Here is a 24,166-nt window from a genome sequence, read left to right as displayed (position 1 = left end):
TTCTTTTAAAAAAAATTTTTTTACAAGTTGTCTTCTATGTCACTCACTCTCTCTTCTCTTCTACCTCATTAACCTTAGCAGTTAAAGCATCCAGTTTAGACTGCATCTCAGTTAAAGAATTTTTAATTTCATCCTAATTAGATCTCAATTCTGCAGTAAAAGAATCTTTAGAGTCCTTTATGCTTTTTCCAGAGCCACCAGTAATTTTATAATTGTACTTCTGAATTGTATCTCTGACATGCTACTTAAATCTATATCTAGTACATCTGTGTCAGAGACTATTACTTCCAATTCTTTCTTTTGTAGTGAATTCTTTCTTCTAGTAATTTTGTCCAGTACAGAGTGCCTGTATGAGCGAGCAGAGTCAAAAATATCAACCACGGCCTAGGTAAAATACACCCTAGACAATTCCAAAGAGGTCAGAGACCAGAGAATAAAAGAAAAAAAGGAAAACAGAACAGAACAGAACGAAACAAAAAGACTATGAAAGTGAAAAACAAATATAATAAAATAATAAAACAATTTTTTAAAAAGGGGGTAGGGCAGAAGTGATGGTAGAAGGAGAATATGGTCTCCCTGAGGGGACCTGGAGGGTGATCCTCTTGGTTCTGAGTGTATTTTGTTCTGTATGTTAGAAGGTGCTAAATTCCAAATTTATATAAGCCAGCAAAACTTATAGAGAGACCCAACATCAACCACAAAACCAGAAACAAGATAAAAGAGGGGGACAGAATGAGAAAGAAGAAAGAATATAATCTCACAGAATGACCAACATGGTGCTCCACTTGGTTCTGAGTGTATTTTGGTCCATATGTTAGAAGGTACTAAGTTCTACCATTATAAAACAAAACAAGACAAAACAAAAACAAAAACAAATAACTTATATTTCTACCAAAATTACATACATTTAAAGGAATCTAATTAAGAATATATCTTAGACATGTAATTGTAGAAATATGAAAGTCAAAAAGGAAAAAGCTTAAAAATGAAGAGTTGGTGAAATATTGTAGTTAAGGCAGGAAAAGAGAAAAAATATTGGGAATTTTAAACCTGAAAGATAAACGAATCATAAGGAAAAACACATCAAGTTCTATATATTATTTTCCCTCAGTCCTGGAACTTTGCAATGCTGCTTGCTCAGTAAACTTGTTCTTCCTTTGTTCTTCCTGTAGATCTTCTGGGGGAGGGGCCTGCTGTGCTGATTCTCAGGTGTCGGTGCCTGGGTGGAGATGCCCTGCCCCTCACCAGGTGGCCAAGCTCAGTGTGAAGCTATTTGTCTTGTGTGGCCTTTGTTCCCTGTATGTCCATGCCTTTCCCAGGTGAAAGGTAAAAAAAAAAAAGAAAAGTGGTGGCAGCCAGATCTCCAGCTCTAGAGCCAAGAGTTCCCCTTGAGTACAGAGCTGCAGTCTCTCAGTGCACACTGCTCTAGGTCCTCCTGGGCGTGAGGCCACTGATCTGTACAAATGCAGGGCACTCAGCAGCAGGAGAGTTTTCGCCGTTTTGAACCCTCCCCAGTTTGGCATGTCCTGGAGAGAATGGAGGATGGTCAGCCTTGTCCAATAACGCACCCTGGGAGCAAAAGCCCTGTGCTTCTAGACTTGTGCAGAAGTCTAGTGGGATAGACTTGAAAGTGGGATAGCCCACTTTCTTCAGTTGCTGGGCTCTGGGGTAGAGGGATCTGGTGCTGGCCTGTCTACTCTATGCAGTTCTCCCAGATTACCCCAGGATGGTTGTGGTTTTCCAGCCTTTATCCTGATTGGACCCCAGTTTGTGGTGAGCTTTCTCCTGGGTGCCCCTATTCTTATTGTGTCTCTGGGAATATTGAGACTTCACTGTCCATTCTGTGATTCTGCCTTATTTCCCCCCTGAGCACTTTTTAATCAGGGAAGACTCAGGCACAGATTTCTGAAATTCCCAATTGTCCACTGCCCTGCTTTCCTGAGGCAGCCTTCCATGGCTCCCTCCCCCACGGTTTATCTTCTGATATATTCCCTTCGTTCCTCTTCTCCGCCTTCCAACCTTTTCAAAAGTCATCACTTTCCTCTCTGTAGCACTCCACCTGTTCTCTCTTTACATCTCAGGTTGAATTCATAGGTGTTCAGGATGTTTTGAAAGTTATCTAGACAGCTTTATGGGACCAGATGAATTGAGGACCCCTACTCTTCTTCCATCTTGCCTTCCTCCTCCTTCTCTTAAGTAAATAAATTTTTTAAAGCAAAGAAAAAAATCTTAAAAGCAGCAAGACAAAAGAAGCCAGTAAATGACAAGGGAAACTTATAAGGCTAGCAGGAGAATTTTCAATAGAAACTCTGCAAGCCAGAAGAGTGTGGCATGATATATTCAAAGTACTAACGGAAAAATATGCTGCCCAGAATACTTTATCCAACAAGGCTGTCATTCAGAATAGAAGGAGAGATAAGAAGTTTCCCAGACATGACCACTTAACCAGCCCTGGAATGTTAAAGAGGACTCTTTGAGTGCAAAGGAGAGACCAAAAGTGACAAACACAAGAAAACATCAGAGAAAATGTCCAGAAACAATGACACAAGTAATAAAACAGCAATAAACACATGTCTATCAATAACTACTTTGAATGTAAAAGGACTAAGCCCTCCAATCAAAAGACATAGGGTATCAGAATGGAAAAACAAAACAAGCAAAGAAACAAACAAACAAAAAAGACCCATCTATGTGCTATCTAGAAGAGATTGATTTTAGACATAAAAACACCTGCAGATTGATAGTGAGGGAGTGAAGAAACATTTATCACCCAAATGGATGTCAAATGAAAGTCAGAGTAGCAATATTTTATATTGAACAAACTAGACTTTTTTTGGTCTTCTATTGTTTTTATTCTGCTTTGGTATCAGGGTAATATTGGTCTCATAGAATGATTTCTAATGTGTTCCCTCTATTCCATTATATATATAATTTTGAGAAGGATTATCATTATTTTTCTTTTTAATGTTTGGTGCAATACACCAGTGAAACCATGTGGTCTTGGGCTTTTTTGTGATGGAAGATTTTTGATTCCTAACTCAACTTCCAGGCTTGTTATTGGTCTAAGAAGATTTCCTACTTCTTGGATTCAAGATTCAAAATCCAATTGTGGTAACTTTTGCATTTTTAGTAATTATTTTTTTTTCTAAGTTATCTGATTTGTTAGTATACAATTGTTATAATAATCTGTTATTACACTATATATTACTATAAATCTGTTGAATCGTTTTCTCTTCCATTTCTCATTTTGGTTTCTGAGTCTTCTCTTTCTCTCTTTCTGTCTCTTAGTTAATGAAGTTAAAACATTGCCAACTTTATTTTTTATTTTTTATTTTTTTTGCCAACTTTATTTTTTTGGAAAAAATGGTCTTAACTCTCAATGTTATGTTATTGTTTAGTCTGGTCTCCATTTATTTCTGATTCTTCCCTGTTATTCCCTTCCTCTACTAAATCTCAGCTAAGTTTTCTTCTTTTTCTAGTTCCTTGTGGTTAAATATTATTTACACTTCTTTTTGTTAATACAAGCATTAACATAAATTTCACTCTAAAATCAGCTTTTGCTTCATCTCATTGTTTTTGGAATATTGTGTTTTCTCTTACTTTTGTTTTGAGACATATTTTGATTTACTGTTTGATTTCTTATTTTTTCCATTGCTTATGCAGTAGTGTAGATATTTAATATTTAAATTGTAGATTTCCCAGCTTTGTTTTATTTTTGATTGTTATTTTTATACCATTGTGGTTGGAAAATATACTTGGTATGATTTCAATCTTCTTAAATTTGTAATATTTGTTATGTCTCTTTTTATGTGATTTAACCAGGAATTCTTCTGTGTGTACTTGAAGAAAATATGAATGATATTTTTCATGGATAGAATGTTTTATATATATCTTTTAGAACTATGTACATTGAAGTATGTTTTGAGTAAAGAAAAATGTTACTGTTAAAAAACAATAAATCAATGACTTTAACTGAGAGTGCTCATTTAAAATAAAGCATATCAGAGGAGAAATGGACAGGGGGAGTGGTGAAATAGGTGACAGGGATTAGGAGTACACTTATCTTGATGAGCACTAAGTAATGATGTATAGAATTGTTGAACCACCATATTGTACACATGAAACTAATATAACACTGTATGTTAACTATACTGTAATTAAAATTAAAAAGTTAAAAAAAAGGAAATTGCTAAGAAAAAGGTGCTAAAACACATTAATGCAAACGTATGTCATATGTTCCATTCAATTCAAAAGGATTAAAGAAATATATATATATATATATATATATATTTAAATCACAGCATGTGGAAACAGCTATGGTACTTAATTCTTTTCTCACTGATTTTATCACATAATGGAAATTTTTTAACATTATACCTGCCATGGTTATTGGAAAATGATAAATAATGACCCTGCAAAGATATAAGCATATGCATTATGGGCAAGAAATGCTAAGGATTAATGAAATAAAATTAAAGAGATTGGAGTTTATAGTAAAAATACAATGAACTTAATGATAAAACACTATGACATTAGCTTTTACTTAGGGATGAATTATCTGTGTTTTAGACTACAACAATAATTTTATTTCCCTTAATGAATTTAGTTTCCACTGAAGTGTTTCAAAATGGTTTAAAAATACATTTTACATTTTTTCCTACTTCCTGTGACATTCCTCGTGTCCAAAGGTAGAATTAACAAGACTTCATGGGTGATATAAGAGTGGTGAGAGAGAAATCCAAGATATTATTCAGTTTTCTTTTTGGGAAACTGGGTAGATTTCATAGAAATGAGAAAGAAAAAAGTAAGTTTGTGGAAAAATATTGTGAGTTCAATTTTAATATATTGGAATTTGAGAAGCTAATGTGCTATCAAATAAATTTGCTGATATGATTCTCAAGAATGAGATCTTAAGAGGACATATTGATTTGAGTGTCACTAGATATAAATAATCTCTGATGCTACAAGAGTAGATGAGTTCAAGCATGAGCGCTATGGACTGAAAAGAGGAAACATAAGTTATTGAGTGAATATTAACTCTTAAAAGACATATCTGGAAAAAGGAAAGACTTACAGCAAAGAAAAGAATTAATGAGGGCCTGGTGATGGGTAAGGAAGGAGGAAGTCACTATTGGAGGTCTACCCAATTAGAAAAATTCCAATTAAGAAAATCTTGGAAGTCTGAGAAGTGAGTCCCTATGTCATAAACACTGCACATGGTTTATTCAGAGACAAATCAACCACTTTGTTAGACCCACACCATATTTCATCTTAACACTTGGATTCTGTGATTTGTGATTTTTTACTAGGAATTTTGAGTACCAAGTTGCTTTAAAATTCACTCTGGATAGGTAGCAAATTACCTCCCCCCCCCCCCATTTTCTTTCAACATCTAACAATTCAGACACCTTTATGAAGTGGTTGACTGCTCAGAACACAGAACAGGAAAAATTCAATTCAAAGTGAGGTATCAAAACTGCTGTGCTTTCTTTGTCTCTAGATCAAGTCATAAAGAAATACTAGAGCCTAAGTATAGAGAACCTAATGCCAGGTAATAATTTGTTTGTTTTCATTTTTTAGACAAGCTAGATTACATGTACTATAACTTGGAGAGGCATTACTTGATCCCCCAAATATCCTTGAATTTAAAGGAATTATCTATCAGATGGGAGTCCTATGAAGAAAGCCAAAATAGATAAGTCATTTGAGATTTACTGAGTTGGGTCAGATAAACCTATATTCTTTCTTTCTTTCTTTCTCTTTCTTTCTTTCTTTCTTTCTTTTTTTTTTGTTTTTGTTTTTTAATGAGAGTTTACTAAACCAGTGCATTAAAGGAATGATGTAGACCCAATACATCTGTATTTCAGCAAGGCATTTGACATGAGATTTTCAAAGATAAGACGTAGAGAATTGATTCCTGGATAACAGAGCATTTAAATGGATTCCTTAAACCTGTTCAGCAGTGTTAGGTTCTTAAATTAGAAGAGGGCTTAAATAAATGGAATCAGCAATTATGAAGGCTTTTATATTAAAGATTTAATGAAAGCTAGCTAGTCTGTAAATCCTGATTCTGTCCCTGAATAGCTCACCTCCCCCCTGCCTGTTTCAGGTTTGAATGAAGGCTTGACATCAGTTAAATATGAGGTCCTATTCTAAAGGATAGGCATGAAAAAAAAATAAAGGATAGGTATGGGGAGCTCTTGATTTATACACAACAGTCAAAGGAAGTTACATGGTACATTGTGAAGAACAACTCCTATGGGGTTTTTGGTTTACACAGGCAGAAACCATATGGGTCAAATGATTTTCACTCTGACCGTTTAATATTTCCCCCATTTCATTGTACAGTATCTGGTGGCTCACCACTGGGGACCCTATTGAGAAAAAAAATGGCAAGGATATGTATGACTAACGAATTCTATCATACAGTGATGATAAATGGAGTGAATCTAATTTTGCCAAAATAACAACTTGACAAGATATCTTTGGAGGTATTCCATATGACACAAGGTATTGTTCCTTGCTATTTACTTGGCTGTTTGATTCTCTATAACAGTCCGTCTGAATTATTTCAGTCCCTAAGCTTTCCAGAAGAGTAATATTTTTTTTTAAATTTTTTTTCCAGAAGAGTAATATTGAGATAAGATCATTGTATATGACTCTAAGCCACTTCAAACTCTTGATCCAACCAATCCTATCTACATCATCCTCATGCATACACACATTTGTGTATATAAATGTATAAACACACTCACTGACTTGCAGTATATCACATAGCTGTCCAATCTATGCTTAAAATGAGGTTTGTTAGTCTTTGAGTACCCATACAACTTTGGGGATATATGGAAATAGGAGAAAGCAGAGGATTTCTTGAACAAGGGTTCCCAAAGTTTCACTAGAATACCTATAGAGAAAAGCTATATACAGAGAGAGAATATATACATTGTCACTCTATCTTTTAAAAATCTTTTATGAGCATTTCATATTTTTACTATTATTTGTCCATCTATAATCATAGTGATAAATTTACATAGTTTATAAATAATGTGCATATATTTGAGCATATATTTAACATTATCTGATGGATTTTTCCATGAAAAACATTTGAAGATCATAGCTCCAAAACATGTGAGGGCATGAGAAATAATTCAAAAACAGTAGGTTAAAAGAATTGAAAAAGTTCAAATTAATTAACTGTGATCTAAATGTAACACACAAATTCAAACCTGAGTATAACATATAAAATAAATTACGATGTTTTAAGGAGTGAGTGTGTGTTTGTATGTGTAAGACAGAGAAAGAAAAAGGTTAGTTGGATTAGTTGGATAGTTGAAGGGAGGGTTGTTTAGAAACATGAAACTGGACACAGTAATACCACTTGTAGATACAAAAAATAATAATAAATTGAAGTAAAAAGACATGTATTTGGTTTTATGGCATAAACAACATAAGAACTATTTAAGTTTAAAATTGCATTTCAACATGCAAAATAACTATTATATATTACCAAAATTGACAGAATTTATTAGCTTTTTTTTTTTTAGAATTTATTACATTTTATTGGGCTACAGCCTCAGACTTATTCATGGATGCTCATTCAACTATTGCTTGTGGGCCATAATGTCAACTAATAAAATACCTTTAAAAATTATCCATAGGGGCACCTGGGTGGCTAAGTTGCTTAGGTCGGTAAGCATCTCTCTTTGGTTCAGCTCATGATCTCAGGTCCTGGGATAGAGCCTGTGTTGGGCTCCTTGCTCAGTAGGAAGTCTGCTTCTTCCTCTCCCTCTGTCCCCCACCTCACTTGTGCTCTCTCTCTCTCTCTCTCAAATGAATAAATAAATTGTAAAAATAAGATTAAAATAATAAAGATTATCTACAAGTAATACCACCACCACCATTTTAGAATTTGAAAAAATTACTAGTTTCCATTCTCTACGTAATTTTAATTTACAACTATAGGTTTTGATAGTACTCCTATTAGAAGATTAATTAAAAACAAAACAAAATCCTGATGTAACAAATTTTATTTGAAAAAAAAAGTCTCTATTTAGCTAAGCAAAGATGTTAATATGTCTTTAATCATCCTTGTTCTGTATTACAATCAAGTCTTGTAAAAAGAGCAATAAGAATGAGTGAGACTTACCAATATACAGCCTTTCCCTACAAGATGAGTAATGGCTGGAGGATGAAAAGTGTCAAACCCCTCAGGACTTCCCTAAAAGGAAAAAAAAAGGGAAGGGAACACATTTTGAATTCACATTTTTGGTAACTATTTGATGCTGGTGAGATAAATCTAAGTCAGCTGATGAGATAAAAAATGGAAAGCAATAATAGACACCTTATAGATTAATGAAACTGACTAATTGGGATCCCTGGGTGGCGCAGTGGCTTAGCACCTGTCTTTGGCCCAGGGCGCGATCCTGGAGACCCGGGATCGAGTCCCACGTCGGGCTCCCTACTGGAGCCTGCTCCTCCCTCTGCCTGTGTCTCTGCCTCTCTGTGTGTGTGTGTGACTATCATAAATAAATAAAAATTTTAAAAAAAGAAAGTTATAAAAAAAGAAACTGACTAATTAATGCTAAGAAATAATATCATCAAAAGGGTATCCTTGGTATAAAGTATTGTAACCCATTACATTTAAAGAATGGATATAATTCCTAAGTTTTTCTCTGATGATATAATAATCAGGCTATAGGATATTAATTTGATTAACCACAAACCGATTTTCTTTCCTTGAAATGACAATTTACCTTATTAAAACATAATTTTTTCAATTTTTATATGGTCTTTAAATCTGTTTTTTTCTTTTTTATGTTGCATAAGAAAATGAGCCACTCACTACTTTTTTCTGTTATGTTACTTGTTATTCAGATATGTATTATCATAGATTCAGAAAACACCATCTATCAAATTATACTTATAAGCTATAGAACTCTTGTCCCACATCCAAGTGCCTGTTGGACTCTAGAACAGTTAACAACTTTCAAATTAACAGCACAGGACTAAACAAAATATTTGAGGCCATAACTATAATAAACTATAATGTACATAAAAACCCTTTAATATATCAGGATAGAAAATATGCAAGTCAATAGCTGAATATTGACCAGATAAGTGAAGCTCAAAGAAAAGTAATATATAGTTAATATTTCACCTACTGTCACATATTTAAGAACATAAAATTGAATTCGGTAACAAAGATTAGGTGGTTCCATCAGCTGTTTAATGATTATGTGGTCATTTGTTACTGAGGTCTAAAGAGAAATCTGCAAAATTTCTACCATTTACTGACCACAGAGAAGTGGGCATTTAGAGTTCATCATGATTTCTCACATCTGATCCAAAATGTCCCGTCCTACACACACTGAAGCGTTTTACATTTCTCTCTTCCTAGAATGTCCCCTTACTACCTATTCAAACATTATTCATTCTTTCCAAACCACTCTAAACTCACCTCATCAATGGAGGCTTAATTTTTTTGCATTCAGAGGCTTGTTCCAATACTAATACATATTCCATCATATATTTTTCACATACATGCCTTCTTTCCTCACCTAAGTGTTTAGTTTATTAGAACAGAAATCATGCTCTACATTTCTGTGTGTATTCAGAAAGTCAGATTCTAGTAGAATTCTAACCACTCAGCATGGAAAAAATATATATATGTTTTCATTACTTAGTAATTGGTGAGTCTTTCTACTATACACTATATCTGAAGTGGTTAATGTCAAAAATTCCATTGAGAGATCAAGAAATGAATTTTGGTTTTGAAGAGAGGAACTGCTAGTCTGTCTTGTTTGACAAACACTTCTTGCTCAGGACTAAAGAAACAATATCAGAATTATTTTATTTTCTACATGCCTTTAGTGGATAATGTTAAAATCTTACAAGGTATTGCTATAACCTTCTGCTAAACTTTCAAAGAACTTAGGATCTAAAAAACCTAACCAAAATAACTGAGTTGTTATGTGCCAGATGTGTGCCTCATCTATACGTATATATGTGTGTGTATATATATTATGTTGATAATTTCTTTTCATATGTAAATACAAACTAATAAGGGAGAAACTACTGTTAGTTTCCCTTCTTTTCAGATGAGGAACCTGAAACAGAAAAATATTGAGTTACTTCCCCAAAGCCTGCTAGTCAGTAAATGGTAAAGATGGGATTTAAATGCAAGCAGTTTGACTCAGAGCCTTTCATATTAACTTCAATAATATGCTACCTTGTCTACAAGTCACAAATGCTAGATAAATGAGAAGAGAATGCCAGAAGGAAGGAATGAGATAGTTCAGTGTCAAAATGTGAAGCTGACATTTTTAAAAAGCCAGCAGCAATTCCTAAAGCATCTACTTTTCACACCCCTCTCCCCTATACCCCGGGGAGTCTTAGAATCAATGTTTTCAGGTAAATAAGTCAAAAAGTTATAGAACTTTAATCTTGATATAGAAATGTATTTAAAAGTTTAGAAAAAATGAACTTTCTTAGATATTTCATGGGCACTCAACATTATCAAACGTCTTTTATATTATAATTTAAATTGTGCAATTTAAAGTAAGATTTAAAATAGCTTTTAAATTTGATCTGTACTTTTACCTCTCTGTTCTTGAACAACTTAAGCATTTTTATATTACCATTAACAAATACAGCATATGTAAGAACTGAGTATAATTTTGAGCTTTTAGTGCTACAAATTTCACATTTCCCTAAAGGAGTCCTTTTCCCTAAAGTATGCACATTTCATAGAATAAAGTAATATTTAATAATGGTAGTGTTCAAAATTATGCATGAAGATACTCTTACTCTTTCTTTCTAGAAGCTGATTAACAAGTTATTATGTCTTATAAAAAACATTTTCCTGAGATTTATAGTATGCACTTAACTGTGAGGTAGATATCTTTGACAGAATCCTCCTGTTTAAAGATAAGGAAAAATGGGTCTCAAGCATGTTGAATCACTGTCCAATGTTACTCAAGTTGTTCTTAGAAGAGCTTGGGTTTTTTCCTTTGTCCTTTGGAATCAGGTTTCATGTTGTTTCTTTTTGTTGTATTTCTTTTGTGTACCATTGTCATCATTTTCTTACACTTCATATTTGGCTTTTACTTTTCACAGAAAAAGTGAATAACAGACTCTCTCTCTCTCACACACACAAGATCAAGTATGTTGTTCAAAAATATGCCATTTGTGTTTAAGCCATAATTTACATAAGATCTTCCATTATAAATTCAGAAGCTCATGAACTATTCCTTGTGTGCACTAATCATTTTTTTAAAAATTCTGTGAGCATCAGTGTTACAAATTAAATCCTATCTGATGGTCACTAATTTTAAATCTTAGAACACTAAGGGTGATTTTAAAATATGTTATAAACAGGGGTGCCTGTGTGGGTCAGCCATTTAGGCATCTGACTCTCCATCTCAGCTCAGGTCATAATCTCATGTCATGAGACTGAGCCCCAGATCAGGCTGCACACTCAGAAGGGGGTCTGCTTGGGCTTCTCTTCCTTTCCTCTCTTTCTCTCTCAAATAAAATTTTTAAAAAAATCTTTTAAAAATTGTTATGTACACCAATAGTTAAGGAGACCCATAATATTGTGAAAGGGGAAAATATATAAAGTATGCCTTCTCTGAAATAAATTATAGAGATGAGGGAATTTCTGAGGGTTATAAAGGTACACAATAATAAAAAATATGTGCACTTCTTTTGAAGGTTCTTTAGTCTCTAGTAATAATTCTGTGAACAGATATGAAAGATACATTACTTAATAAAATATATGTGTAATGAAAAGACAAATATAATGTTTCCATAAAAGACTGTAGAATATAATCAAGAAAGCAATTGGCCTCATCCACAGGAAAAGCTAAAAGCAGCTCTATATCTCAGTGAAATTCTTTCTTATAATTACTCAGTATTATTCAGCCTCTACTCCTCCCTCTAAATCATTTCTTCAGTCTCACTATAAGCCCCCGTGCCTGAGTCCTCCAAGTGTAGCTCAGTATCCTCCCTTTTTCCTCCTTCCCTTCCAGGTTGGCCTCAGGTCAATATCTTCATACACCCTCTCACCAAAACCCTCGTTACTTGGCCTTCCTGCATTCTCGAAATCACTAGACTAGCACAAGTATCCTTTTCTTCCATTCTAGACCTTCTTTCTCCTAACACTGACAATCTGAAATTCTTACAAACAAAATGCCTGATTAATGGTTTCTTTATTAATAATAATGTACTTTGTCCAAAAATTTGGGTTGGAAAAGGATTAGTGAGTTTATAGCAGCATGATGACATACTTCTGACAATTAACTGTAGAGCTTTGCCCAAGAATCAGAAAGCCTAGATCTTCATTTGTCTGTATTTAAAAGGTAAGAGGAGATGCATGCCCACCTAAATTGTGGGGTGGAATATGCTTTACCAATGATGATTTCAGATTCTTTTATTTTTTAGATTTATTTATTTATTTATTTATTTATTTATTTATTTATTTATTTATTATTTGAGAGAGAGAGAGTGTGTGGGGGCAAGGAGCAGAGGGAGAAGGAGAGAGACACACAAGCAGATTCCCCAGTGAGCATGGAGGTGGACTCGGGGCTTGATATCCTTAGATCACTACCCAAGCCGAAACCAAGAGCTGGACAATTATCAGACTGTGCCACCCAGGTACCTCCCCCCTTTTAAAAGATGTATTTACTTATTTGAGATAGAGTGATCATTTCAGATTCTTGCTAGCATGTAAATCTAAAATAAGCTACACTGTTAGATATTCATAAATGGCAGCTGGCAGCACACCCACTGCTACTCACATTGCATATCTTCCAAAAAATATCCAGAAATAGATATTTTAAAAACATGCTAATTTACTAATTCTTTTGATAAGAACCAGATGAGGATAGGGCCAGAAGTGTGCATATTAGTGACATCTCTGCTTTCTAAGACAAATGTGCATCACTTTCCTTGACGCTGAGAGTCCCAAATGGTATCTGATTGACAGCAAGATGGTAACTGCAATGTTATCACCATGCCTAACTCACTGATGTTTCTGACTGACAGGTGTAGCTAACAGTTGTAAGGCTCATTTCTTTGCTGAACACCAATGTTACCACCATTTAAGCATCACAGCAGATGATACCCCATTGTAAAATGAGTCAACCATATAGATATCGAATAGCAGCAGAAGATAGTTATGTATGTTTAAGAAATGCGACCAGGATTCCATGAACCATACAAATTTTTTGAAATAGGAAATTGATATATTTACTTTATAATTAGTGGATAATTTAATTAAGATAAGTTTCCCATGGGAATAGACTAATAATATTTGAAAGAGCAACAATTTTTGCTGTGTTGGAAAGTGTGCTAATTATCTTACATACAGAAAGATAATTTGTTTAAAAAAGATGTTTTGTTTTGTTAAACTGCAACTGTAGTAGCTAGAAAATAATTACACTGAAAAGGACTCTAAAGACCGCTCCAATATCTCAAAAGAAAAAGAAAGCAAACAAATGAAACACTTGTAAACTTCATACCTATATAACTATAACTCTTCTCCATTCTCTTCTCTGTTGTGCCCTCACAAAACAAATGGTTTGCCTTTACTAACTCTACTTCCAAATGTTCTCTTCAGAGAAGGAAGGTGGGAGGATGGGGTGACTGGGTGAAAGGCACCAAGGAGGTCACTTGATGTGATGAGCACTGGGTGTTATACTATATGTTGGCAAACTGAATTTAAATTAAAAAAAAAAAAAAAAGGAGGGCATCCCGGATGGCTCAGCGGTTTAGTGCTGCTTTCCACCTGGGGAGTGATCCTGAAGACCCAGGATCAAGTCCCACTTTGGGCTCCCTGCATGGAGCCTGCTTCTCTGCCTGTGTCTCTGCCTCTCTCTCTCTCTCTGTCTCTCAAAAATAATAAATAAATAAAATATTTAAAAATAAATAAATAAATAAATAAATAAATAAATAAATAAATAATTTTTAAAAAGGAGAAGAAAAGAAATGTTCTCTTCATACATTAAACATTTACTTAGAGATTCCTGGCGCTGACTGCTATATCTGAAGTTGAAAATTGTAATACAGATTTAAATTTCAGTTATTTTACCTGTGTTTCTTAAAAATATTTTATTTATTTATTTATGAGACACAGGGGGAGAGAGAGAGAGAGAGAGAGAAAGAGGCAGAGACATAGGCAGAGGGAGAAGCAGGCTTCATGCAGGAAGCCGGACAGGGCACTTGATCCCAGAATCCCGGGATCACACCCTGAGCCGAAGGCAGACACCCAACCACTGAGCCATGCCCACACCCCTACCTGTTATTTAACATTTGGTTCTGCCACTACTATTACCATCTTAAAATTTCTCTCCTGAATTCTATGACATTGTTTTCCTCTAGCTTTTTTCCGATCACTCTGATTATTCCTTCTTCATTATGTGTTCTATCATATGTTTCCTCAATATTTCATCTTCTATACTTTGCATTTCTTATTTTATACTATCTCTTACATTGACTTCATACAAAGCCATGTTTCAAAAATAGCCTATTACTGATAAATCCAAATGTATAGCCTCCAAACATGTATCAAATTTAAATTTATATACAAATGTGACAAAGAGATTCCAAATTCAATGTGTAAAATTTTCAATCACCTTTCTTTCATCTGCTCCTGCATTCTCTATCTCAGTGAATAATAACGATAGATAACATTTATTCTAAGTCTGACACTTGTAACACCTTATTTAGGTACTCTACAAACACATAAGAAAAATATTAATATCATCATTTTGAAAATGAGACTGATACACAAAGAAGTAAAGCTACTCACATCAATACATGCAACTGATAAAAACCGGAGCTAGAATCTGAACAGACTGTCTACACACTTAACCATTACACCTTTAAAGATACATGCCCACTTGCAGAAGTCAGACTGGAAACCATTGAGATTTTACTTTTATTTACCAGAAATAACTGTCTTCTCTCAGTTTACTGATTATGGGTAAAATATATTTATCTCATCTCTTTCCTCTTCTCCATTCCTATGGCTCTGATTTTAATTTAGATCTTCACTTCTCATCTAGATTGTTTTAATAATTATGGCTCTTTATATCAGCCCTTACTCTGATGATAAACTTTAATCTCTGAACTTGCCTCCCAACACTTTTTTTTGAAAGATTTTATTTATTTATTCATGACAGACATAGAGAAGAGAGGTAGAGACACAGTCCAAGGGAGAAGCAGGCTCCATACAAGTAATCTTATGTGGGACTCGATCCCAGAACTCCAGGATCACACCCTGAGCCAAAAGCAGATGCTCAGCCACTGAGCAACCCAGGTATCCTGACTCCCAACTCCTTGTTCTACTATTATTTAAGATCAGTCTAGATAACTAGAAAAAAAAAGTGTGACTGTGAAAAAAGATGATCTAAATACCACTGTGATTTTCAACAGTCTAAAGACATATGTGTAGATTTCGTGGGCACAAAACTCTTCCCACCTCCATAACTTGGTCTCCTAATATAAGAAATAAAATTTCTAACCATCAAAAATAGGATTAATAATTACAAATTGAAAACCTATAAAAATTATGAATAAAAGTCACCCTTCTATTTATATGTTGACAATTTAAAGCTCTCTTTTGCATCAACATACAATAAATGCAAAGACTATGACTTTTCTCTCATATAAAATGCAAGGCGTGCAAATTGTCCATGTCCCCATAGCCAATTATTTTCATGGTATGGCAAAGTAAACCTATGAGAAAGAAGGGTCCATATGAGTTTTAGCTACCAAAATGTAAAATTTACAAGTCTTTAGCATCTGTATATGTTTATACAGAAATGAAATAGAAAACTTGGGAAGAGTTGCAGAAGTAAGCTGGATTACTCTCGTGAATTCAGGAACATTCTATTTCAATTTCCACCTAGAAGAATCTTTCCTCACATAAAAAATACATGAACTAAAACTCTTCATTAAAATGTCATTTCTAGGGCAGCCTGGGTGGCTCAGCAGTTTAGCACTGCCCTCAGCTCTGGGCGTGATCCTGGGGACCCAAGATCAATTCCACCTCAGGCTCCCTGTATGGACCCTGCTTCTCCCTCTGCCTATGTCCTGCCTCTTTCTCTGCTTCTCATGAGTAAATAAATAAATAAAATCTTAAAAAAAATAAAATGTCATTTCTATCTGTGTCCAAAGAAAGTCACTAAATTTCAATGGCTCTCAGTTTTCTTATCTGGGGAAAAAATAAAGTGTGAGGTGGGGAACATTTCACTTCATGAATTTTAAGATCTTTTTCTGCTTGGCATTGCAATTTGGGTAGATTTCTCAAATTGTATAAAACTGCTTTGGTATCATCATGTTAATTAATGCAGAGGACAAAATCTGAATAATCAAAAAAGCAATATTATGTCTGTTAGAGAACAAAGAGTATGAGACATTTGTGATTTAAAATTTGAATGGATAAAGAAGATGTGGTTTATGTATACAATGGAATATTACTCAGCCATTAGAAACGACAAATACCCACCATTTGCTTCAATGTGGATGGAACTGGAGGGTATTATGCTGAGTGCAGTAAGTCAATTGGAGAAGGACAAACAGTGTATATTCTCATTCATTTGGGGAATATAAATAATAGTGAAAGGGAATATAAAGGAAGGGAGAAGAAATGTGTGGGAAATATCAGGAAGGGAGACAGAACATAAAGACTCCTAACTCTGGGAAATGAACTAGGGGTGGTGGAAGGGGAGGACGGCGGGGGGTGGGGGTGAATGGGTGACAGGCACTGAGGGGGTCACTTGACGGGATGAGCACTGGGTGTTTTTCTGTATGTTGGTAAATTGAACACCAATAAAAATTAATTTATTAAAAAAAAATAAAATAAAATTTGAACTTCACAATTTGGATTATTTTAATTTTGAAGGAAAACATCCAGAAGCTTTAATGATACTCTTTTAAATTACCTTTAGTTGAAGTGTACAAATTCAGAATCACAGAAGTACACAAATTGTTTTCAGGAATGAATGGGTTTGTTTCAAAGTGAATATAAATTTGAAGCAGAAAAAGTGAAAGCAGCAACCTCAATGTTTGGAAAAAGTCTATCTGGAAAAATAAGCTCAAACTAGAGAAAGAAGTGAGATGAACAAGCATTTTTGGTTCAAATGATCAATAAAAACGCATGCACTGATGAAAAGTTTCTGACCCAAGAACTCAAAAGTATCCCTATTTTGTTGCAAGTCTGATGTCTTTGAATTAAGAGCACTCACACAGTTTTTACATTCTGAAAGTAGCTTTGAATAAAAAGCCATCTAGCACTTTCAACAATTGGTCAAAACACATTAGATACATCTAATAGGGGAGTCCTAAGAGCAGATGTGCTTCTACCCAAACCACACACTGAGAATTCCAATCAAACAGGCATCCAAATCACTACAACCTAATTGCCACTACCCTGAATGTGGGTTGCAATTACGGCTGACCTGCCCTTGTTTTTCCCAAATAAAAATTACTGATCCTCTCAATTTAGCAGACTGCCCAGGCTGTTGGGAGATCCAGCAACAGCCTGAAGCTAGACAGGGTCTTTAGCAACCAGAGGCTACAAATTGGTTTCTGCAGGCTTATTTATGGGGCTGATACAGTTAACTTCTTTCTGAATCAGTGGCAAAGATGGCTTAAGTATTTTCTTCCCAAGCAAAGAAAGGTTCTTTCAAAAATGTGATTTAAAAAAAATGAGATAATGAAAAAAATGAAAGAATTTAGCAAAAAACGTAAGTGCAAAATTAAATTGAGCACTGGTATACCTCACCGTTAAAGCCATTTAAACAAATTGAAATGTATTCTTGCATCTCGGTTTCACACAAAGTGCAATATGCACTATTTTAAAATTAGATAATCTGCTTAAAAGCTATTACCGTAAAACTCCACCTTCTTGCTAACCAAATTTACTGTAATATGGGTGAGATTGTTTTTCTTTTACAATTTCTATTTGTTGTTTTGATGGGAATGATAAATTTAAAAATGTTTTTCATTTATTTAACGTAAATACATTTTCATGCTTTTGAAAAATAAGGATTCAAAAAATATAGAATTTCCCTAAAAAGTGCATGATATATATAAATATAGAATTTCCCTAAAAAGTTCATGATATATATATATATATATATATTTAAACAAATTGCAAGAACACTTTATGTCACTAGTGAAAGAAAGTAGTTTTTAAAGTAACTGTTGTAAACAATACTTTGTTTTTTCATGTCCACAAACCAAAAATTGTAGTTTGAGAAATACATAATTATATCTTGAGACAGTTTGAAATTATGCAAAAGACAGACTATCATTGGACAGTTTAAATTTTAACTTTGTACTAGAAATAAAATAGAAATGTGAAATTCAATGGATTTGAATTCTAGTGAAGTCAGTCTTCTTTTTTTTAACAGTCTAATTCCAGTTAGTTAACATACAGTGTTATATAGTTTCAAAGTGATTCAACACCTTCATACATCACCTGGTGCTCATCACAAGTGCACTCCTTAATCCCCATCACCTATTTAGCCCACCTCACCTCCCCTCTGGTAACCATCAGTTTAGTTTCTCTCTTTCTCTCTCTCTCTCTTTTTTCCCTCTTTGTTTGCTTTGTTTCTCAAATTCCACATATGAGTGAAATCATATAGTATTTGTCTTTCTCTGATTTATTTTATTTTATTAGCATCATACTTGCTAGCTCCATAAATATTGTTGCAAATGGCAATATCCCATTATTCTTTGGCTGAATAATATCATATATATAGAGAGATTTTATATAAAATTACATCTTTTTTATCCATTCATCGACTGTTAGATACTTGTTCTGCTTCCATATCTTGGTGATTGTAAGTAATGTGGTTATAAACAGGAGGGTGCATGTAGCCCTTCGAATTGGTGTTTTTGTGTTCTTTTGCATTCCTTGGGTAAAAATCCAGTAGTGTGATTGCTTGATCATAGGTTGGTCCTATTTTTGAGTTTCTGAGGAACCTCCATACTGTTTTCAGTTTGTATTCCCACAAACAGTTCAAGAGGGTTCCCCTTTCTCCACATCCTTGTCAACACCTGTTGTTTCTTGTGTTGATGATTTTAGCCATTCTGATAAGTGTGAGGTGATACTCACTGTAGTTTTGATATGCATTTCCCTGATGGTAAATGATGATGATGAACACCCTTTCATGTGTCTGTTAGCCATCCATCTGGATGTCTTCTGCCCAAGTTTAATTGATTTATTTGTTTTTGGGAGGGAAGTATTGAGTTGTATTACTTCTTTATATTTTTTTGAATACTCATACCCTGAATCAGATATGTCATTTACAAATATCTTCTACCATTCAGTAGATTTCATTTAGTTTATTGGTTGTTTCCTTTGCTGTGCAGAAGCTTATTATTTTGATGTAGTCCCAGTAGTCTATTTTTGCTTTGCTTCCCTTACTTTGGGAGAAATATCTAGAAAAAAGGTACTATGGCTGATGTCGAAGAGATTACTGCCTGTGTTCTCTTCTAGGATTGTTATGGTTTCAAGTCTCACATTTAAGTTTTTTTTATACATTTTGAATTTATTTTTGAGTGTGGTGTAAGAAATAATAAATCGCCCAGTGTCATTCTTTTGCATGTTACTGTCCAGTTTTTCAGCACCATTTGTTGTAGAGACTGTCCTTTCTCATTGGATACTCTTTCCTGCTTGGTTGAAGATGAACTAGCCATATAGTTGTGGATTTATTTCTGGTTTTCCTATTGTGTTCCGTTGATCTATGTGCCTATTTTTGTGCAAATACCACACTGTTTTGATTATTCTAGCTTTGTAATATAACTTGAAATCCAGAATGTGTTTTCCCCAGCTTTGCTTTTTATTTTTCAAGATTGCTTTGGCTATCCAGTCTTTTGTGGTTCCATAGAAATTTTAGAATTATTTGTTCTAGCTCTGTGAAAAATGCTGTTGGTATTTTGATGCAGATTGCATTAAATGTATAGATTGTAAAAGAATAAAAAAAATGTGTAAACTACTTTGGGGAGTATAGACATTTTAACAATATTTGTTTTTCCATTCCATGAGCATGGAATTTCTTTCTATTTCTTCTGTCATCTATTTTTTTGATCACTGTTTTATAGTTTTCAGAATACAGGTCTTTCACCTCTTCAGCAAGATTTATTCCTAGGTATCTTATTATTTTCTGGTGCATTGTAAATGGAATTGTTTTCTGAATTTCTGCTTCTGCTGTTTCATTATTGGTGTAGAGAAATGCAACAGATTTCTGCACATTGATTGTATGTCCTATGAATTTACTAAATTTATTCTTCAGTTTCAGCAGTGTTTTCACAGATTCTTTTGGGTTTTCTATATATAGTACCCTGTCATCTGCAAAACAGTGAAAGTTTCACTGCTTTTTTACTGACCTGGATGTCTTTTGTTTTCTTTTGTTTTCTGATTGCTGTGGCTAGGACTTCTGGTGCTATGTTGAATAAAAGTGGTGAGAGCAGATATTCTTGTCTTGTTACTGACTTTAGGGGAAGAGCTCTTTTTTTTTTTTTTTCCATTGAAGCTGATACTAGCTGTGGGTTTTTCAAATATGGCCTTTATTATGTTGAGATGTGTTCCCTTAAAACCTACTTGGTTGAGGGCTTTTATCATGAATAGATGTTGTTCTTTGTCAAATGCTTTTTCTGCATCTACTGAAATAATCATATGATTCTTATCCTTTCTCTTATTGATGTGATGTACCACGCTGATTGCTTTGCAGATATAGAACAACCGTCAGAACCCAGGAACAAACCCCTCTTGATTGTGGTGAATGATTTTTTTAAAAATATATTGTTGAATTCAGTTTGCCATTATTGAGGATTTTTGTATCTATGTTCATCAGAGATCTCAGCCAGTATTTCTCTTTTTTTGTGGTGTTTTTATCCAGTTTTGGTATCAGGATAATGCTGGCCTCATAGAGTGAATTTGCCAAGTTTCCTCTCCTTTTCTATTTTTTGGAATAGTTTGAGAAGAATTGGTGCTGACTCTTCTTTAAATTTTTGATAGAATTTGCTGTGAAGCCATCTGGTCCTGGATTTTCGTTTGTTGGGAGTTTTTTTTTTTTTTTTTATTGCTGATTCAATTTCTTTGCTTGTTATTGGTCTGTTCAAATTTCCTATTTCTTCCTGTTTCAGTTTTGGTAGTTTATATGTTTCTAGGAATTAATTCATTTCTTCTAGGTTGTCCTATTTGTTGGCATACAGTTTTTCAAAATATTCTCATATAATTATTTGTATTTCTGTGGTGTTGATTGTTATTTTTCATCTCTATTTATGGTTTTACTTTTTTGAATCCTTTCTTTTATTTTTTCCTTGATGGCTCTGACTAGAGGTTTATATATTTTATTGATTTTTTCAAAGAGCCAGTTCCTGGTTTCATTAATGTGTTCTATTGCTTTTTTTTGTAGTTTCTATATCATTTATTTCTGTCTAATCTTTATTATTTTCTTCCTTTGGCTGGTTTTAGGTTTTGTTTTTCTTGCAGGGCTGAGTTAGTGGTCATGAATCCTTTAGTTTTTGTTTATCTGGGAAACTCTTTATCTCTCCTATTCTGAATGACAGCCTTGCTAGGTAGAGTATTCTTGGCTGCAGATTTTTCCCATTCAGCACCTTGAATATATCATTCCACTTTCTCCTGGCCTGCAAAATTTCTGTTGAAAAATCCCCTATAACCTTAGGAGTTTTCCCTTGGCATTTATGGATTTCTTTTGACTTGCTGATTTTAAGATTTTTTTTTCTTTATCACTATTATTTTCCCAGTTTAATTACAATATGTCTTGGTGCTGGCCTGCTTTTGTTAATTTTGACAGATGTTCTCTGTATGTCCTGGATCTGAATATGTGTTTCCTTCCCCAAATTAGGGAAGTTTTCAGCTATTCTTTCTTTAGATAGATTTTCTGCCCCCTTTCTCTCTCTTCTCCTGGGACTCCTTAACACAAAGGTTATTATGCTCGATGCCTATCTTATTGTTTGAGCTCCCTAAATCTATTCTCATTTTTTTCTCTCTCTCTCTTCTGTTCAGCTTGATTACTTTCCATAATTCTGTATTCTAGGTCACTAATTCATTCCTCTGCTTCTTCCAGCCTACTGTTCATTCCATCAAGAGTATTCTTCATTTCATTTATTGAGCCCTTTATCTCTGCTATGTTATTCCTTATCTCTGTATTAAGGGTCTCACTTTTCTGTCTTCTACTCTCTTTAAGGACTATGACCCAGCTATCACTTGCCCTTGGGCTTGCCCACCGCTGAGTTAGCTGACTTTAAAGCTCTGGGCTTCAAGTCCCACTGGTTTTAAACACTCATGGAATTGCAGATCCCATGCAATTGGCACAGGGTTTGGTGCCTGCCTTTGGTCCAGGGCGTGATCCTGGAGTCCTGGGGTTGAGTCCCACATCAAGCTCCCTGCATGGAGCCTGCTTCTCCCTCTGCCTGTGTCTCTGCCCCTCTCTCTGTGTGTGTCTCTCATGAATAAATAAATAAAATCTTAAAAAAAACTCATGGAATTAAGCCCATCTGGTTTTTAAAGCCAAGTGTTATGAGAATTAGTCTTTCCTGATTGAAATCCCTAGAATCATGGCTTCTTTTTTCTCTGCCCTCTCCATGCACGTTGCTCCCTCCCTCCCTCCAGCAGACTCTCACTGCCTTTCTGACCTTCCTAACCTTTCAGATGCACTTTCTTCTCCTTCTGCAGTTATGGAGCTTGTTCTGCCAGTCTTCAGACTGCTTTCTGGTTTATTAACTTGTATGCAGATGAAATCTAGTTGTAAACAGGAGAAGGGGTGAGCTTAGAATCCTCCTACTCCACCAACTTTCCAAGTTCCCTAGAAAAGTCAGTCTTAAAAGAAACAGATTTCTATGGGCACCTCAGTCAGTGGAGTAAGTAACTCTTGATCTTGGGGTCATGAGTTCAAGCCCCACACTGGGGACAGAGCTTACCTAAGAAAAAGAAACATAACCCATTCACTGTAGTCAATCTTTAGGGGGGAGGGGAAGGACCATTTCAAAAAAAGAAAAAAGAAAAAGCTTTCTAGTTCTTAGCTATAAAATTTTTTTCTCAATAGATCAACACTCTTTTTTTAGGAACCTAAGATAAAAATAGGACTATAAAAATAAGCATATTATATTTTGGAGCAATTATTTCAAGCACATTATTTGATGCTGTCTAAAACTGAGGGCTGGGGAAGGAACAAAAGCATTCCCAATTGTCTTGTCACATTTGAGGCTTTACAGGATTCACTAAAAGATTCAATATGAAGAAGAAACATAGCTTTTAAAATATCTTAGCATCTGGGTATCATCTATACAAAAATACCACTGATTGGTTTAATTTTGTAAAGCACTATACTTTCTGAGCATGATCAAATACATGAAATGATTAAGCATTTTTAAAAAAATACATCATCTAGGAAAAAGAAATGTTGTTGTTTCTTAAAGCTAATGTAACTTAAATAAAATATAAAGTTTAGATCCAGTCTATAATCCATTAGCAGTTTCCTTTCCTATGAATCCTAAATATAATGTATGATCTCATCCGCTCATGGCAAAATAACATCCTTCTTAGAAGCACATCTTCAGTGACAGCATTTCTGGAATGTCATCCTAGCTCAAGTAAAGCAGCATCTGCAGTACTACACAATCGTCCTCAGAAGTATTGCTATTTAGAAGCAGAACGACAATGAATAATGGTAAGAAATAGGGCACTGCCCCCGTGGGATCACAGCAGCAGAGGTAGCAAAATACTTAAACTTCCAACTGCTTTTTCCCAGAGATTTAAACACCAGCAAATAAGGCCCTGTAGAAATATAAAAGATAAGAGCAAACTTAACCCCCTTTTTACCTGTTCAGCTGCCACTGGGGTCATTTCTCTATGTGTACTTTAAAGTTTATTCCATTTCTGCCCTAATCTGTATTCCGAGGAGTCAGCATAAAGAGGATGGAGACATTAAAGACTCCGAGATTAATCCTGAAAGTAGATTAGTATATTAAATGTAATATACTACTATATTAAATGTAATATACTATACCACAGATTGCCAATTTAGTTAAAAGTAGCCCAGTAGAGCTGTTGAGGAGGAACCTATTAGACTATTTCCTGAGTATCAAGAATGCTACTATTCTTGTTCTGGTGTAGAATTCCACCCTC

The 24,166-nt window shown here is 34.5% G+C and overlaps 1 protein-coding gene across 47 annotated transcripts in view; it reads right to left on the bottom strand.

The window, feature by feature from the left end:
- Positions 1–24,166, bottom strand: part of PTPRD (protein tyrosine phosphatase receptor type D) — a 2,173,792-nt gene that overhangs the window by 1,592,249 nt on the left and 557,377 nt on the right. For all 47 annotated transcript variants that reach the window (XM_072728319.1, XM_072728317.1, XM_072728336.1 and 44 more), the window contains one exon: positions 8,147–8,218. The gene's annotated coding sequence lies outside the window, so the exon portion shown is untranslated. The remainder of the gene's footprint in view (positions 1–8,146; positions 8,219–24,166) is intronic.

The sequence above is a fragment of the Vulpes vulpes genome, chromosome 12, assembly GCF_048418805.1.
Source record: "Vulpes vulpes isolate BD-2025 chromosome 12, VulVul3, whole genome shotgun sequence".
Lineage (NCBI taxonomy): Eukaryota > Metazoa > Chordata > Mammalia > Carnivora > Canidae > Vulpes > Vulpes vulpes.
Note: the sequence above shows the minus strand (reverse complement) of the source record. Positions and strands in the feature narration are given on the sequence as shown.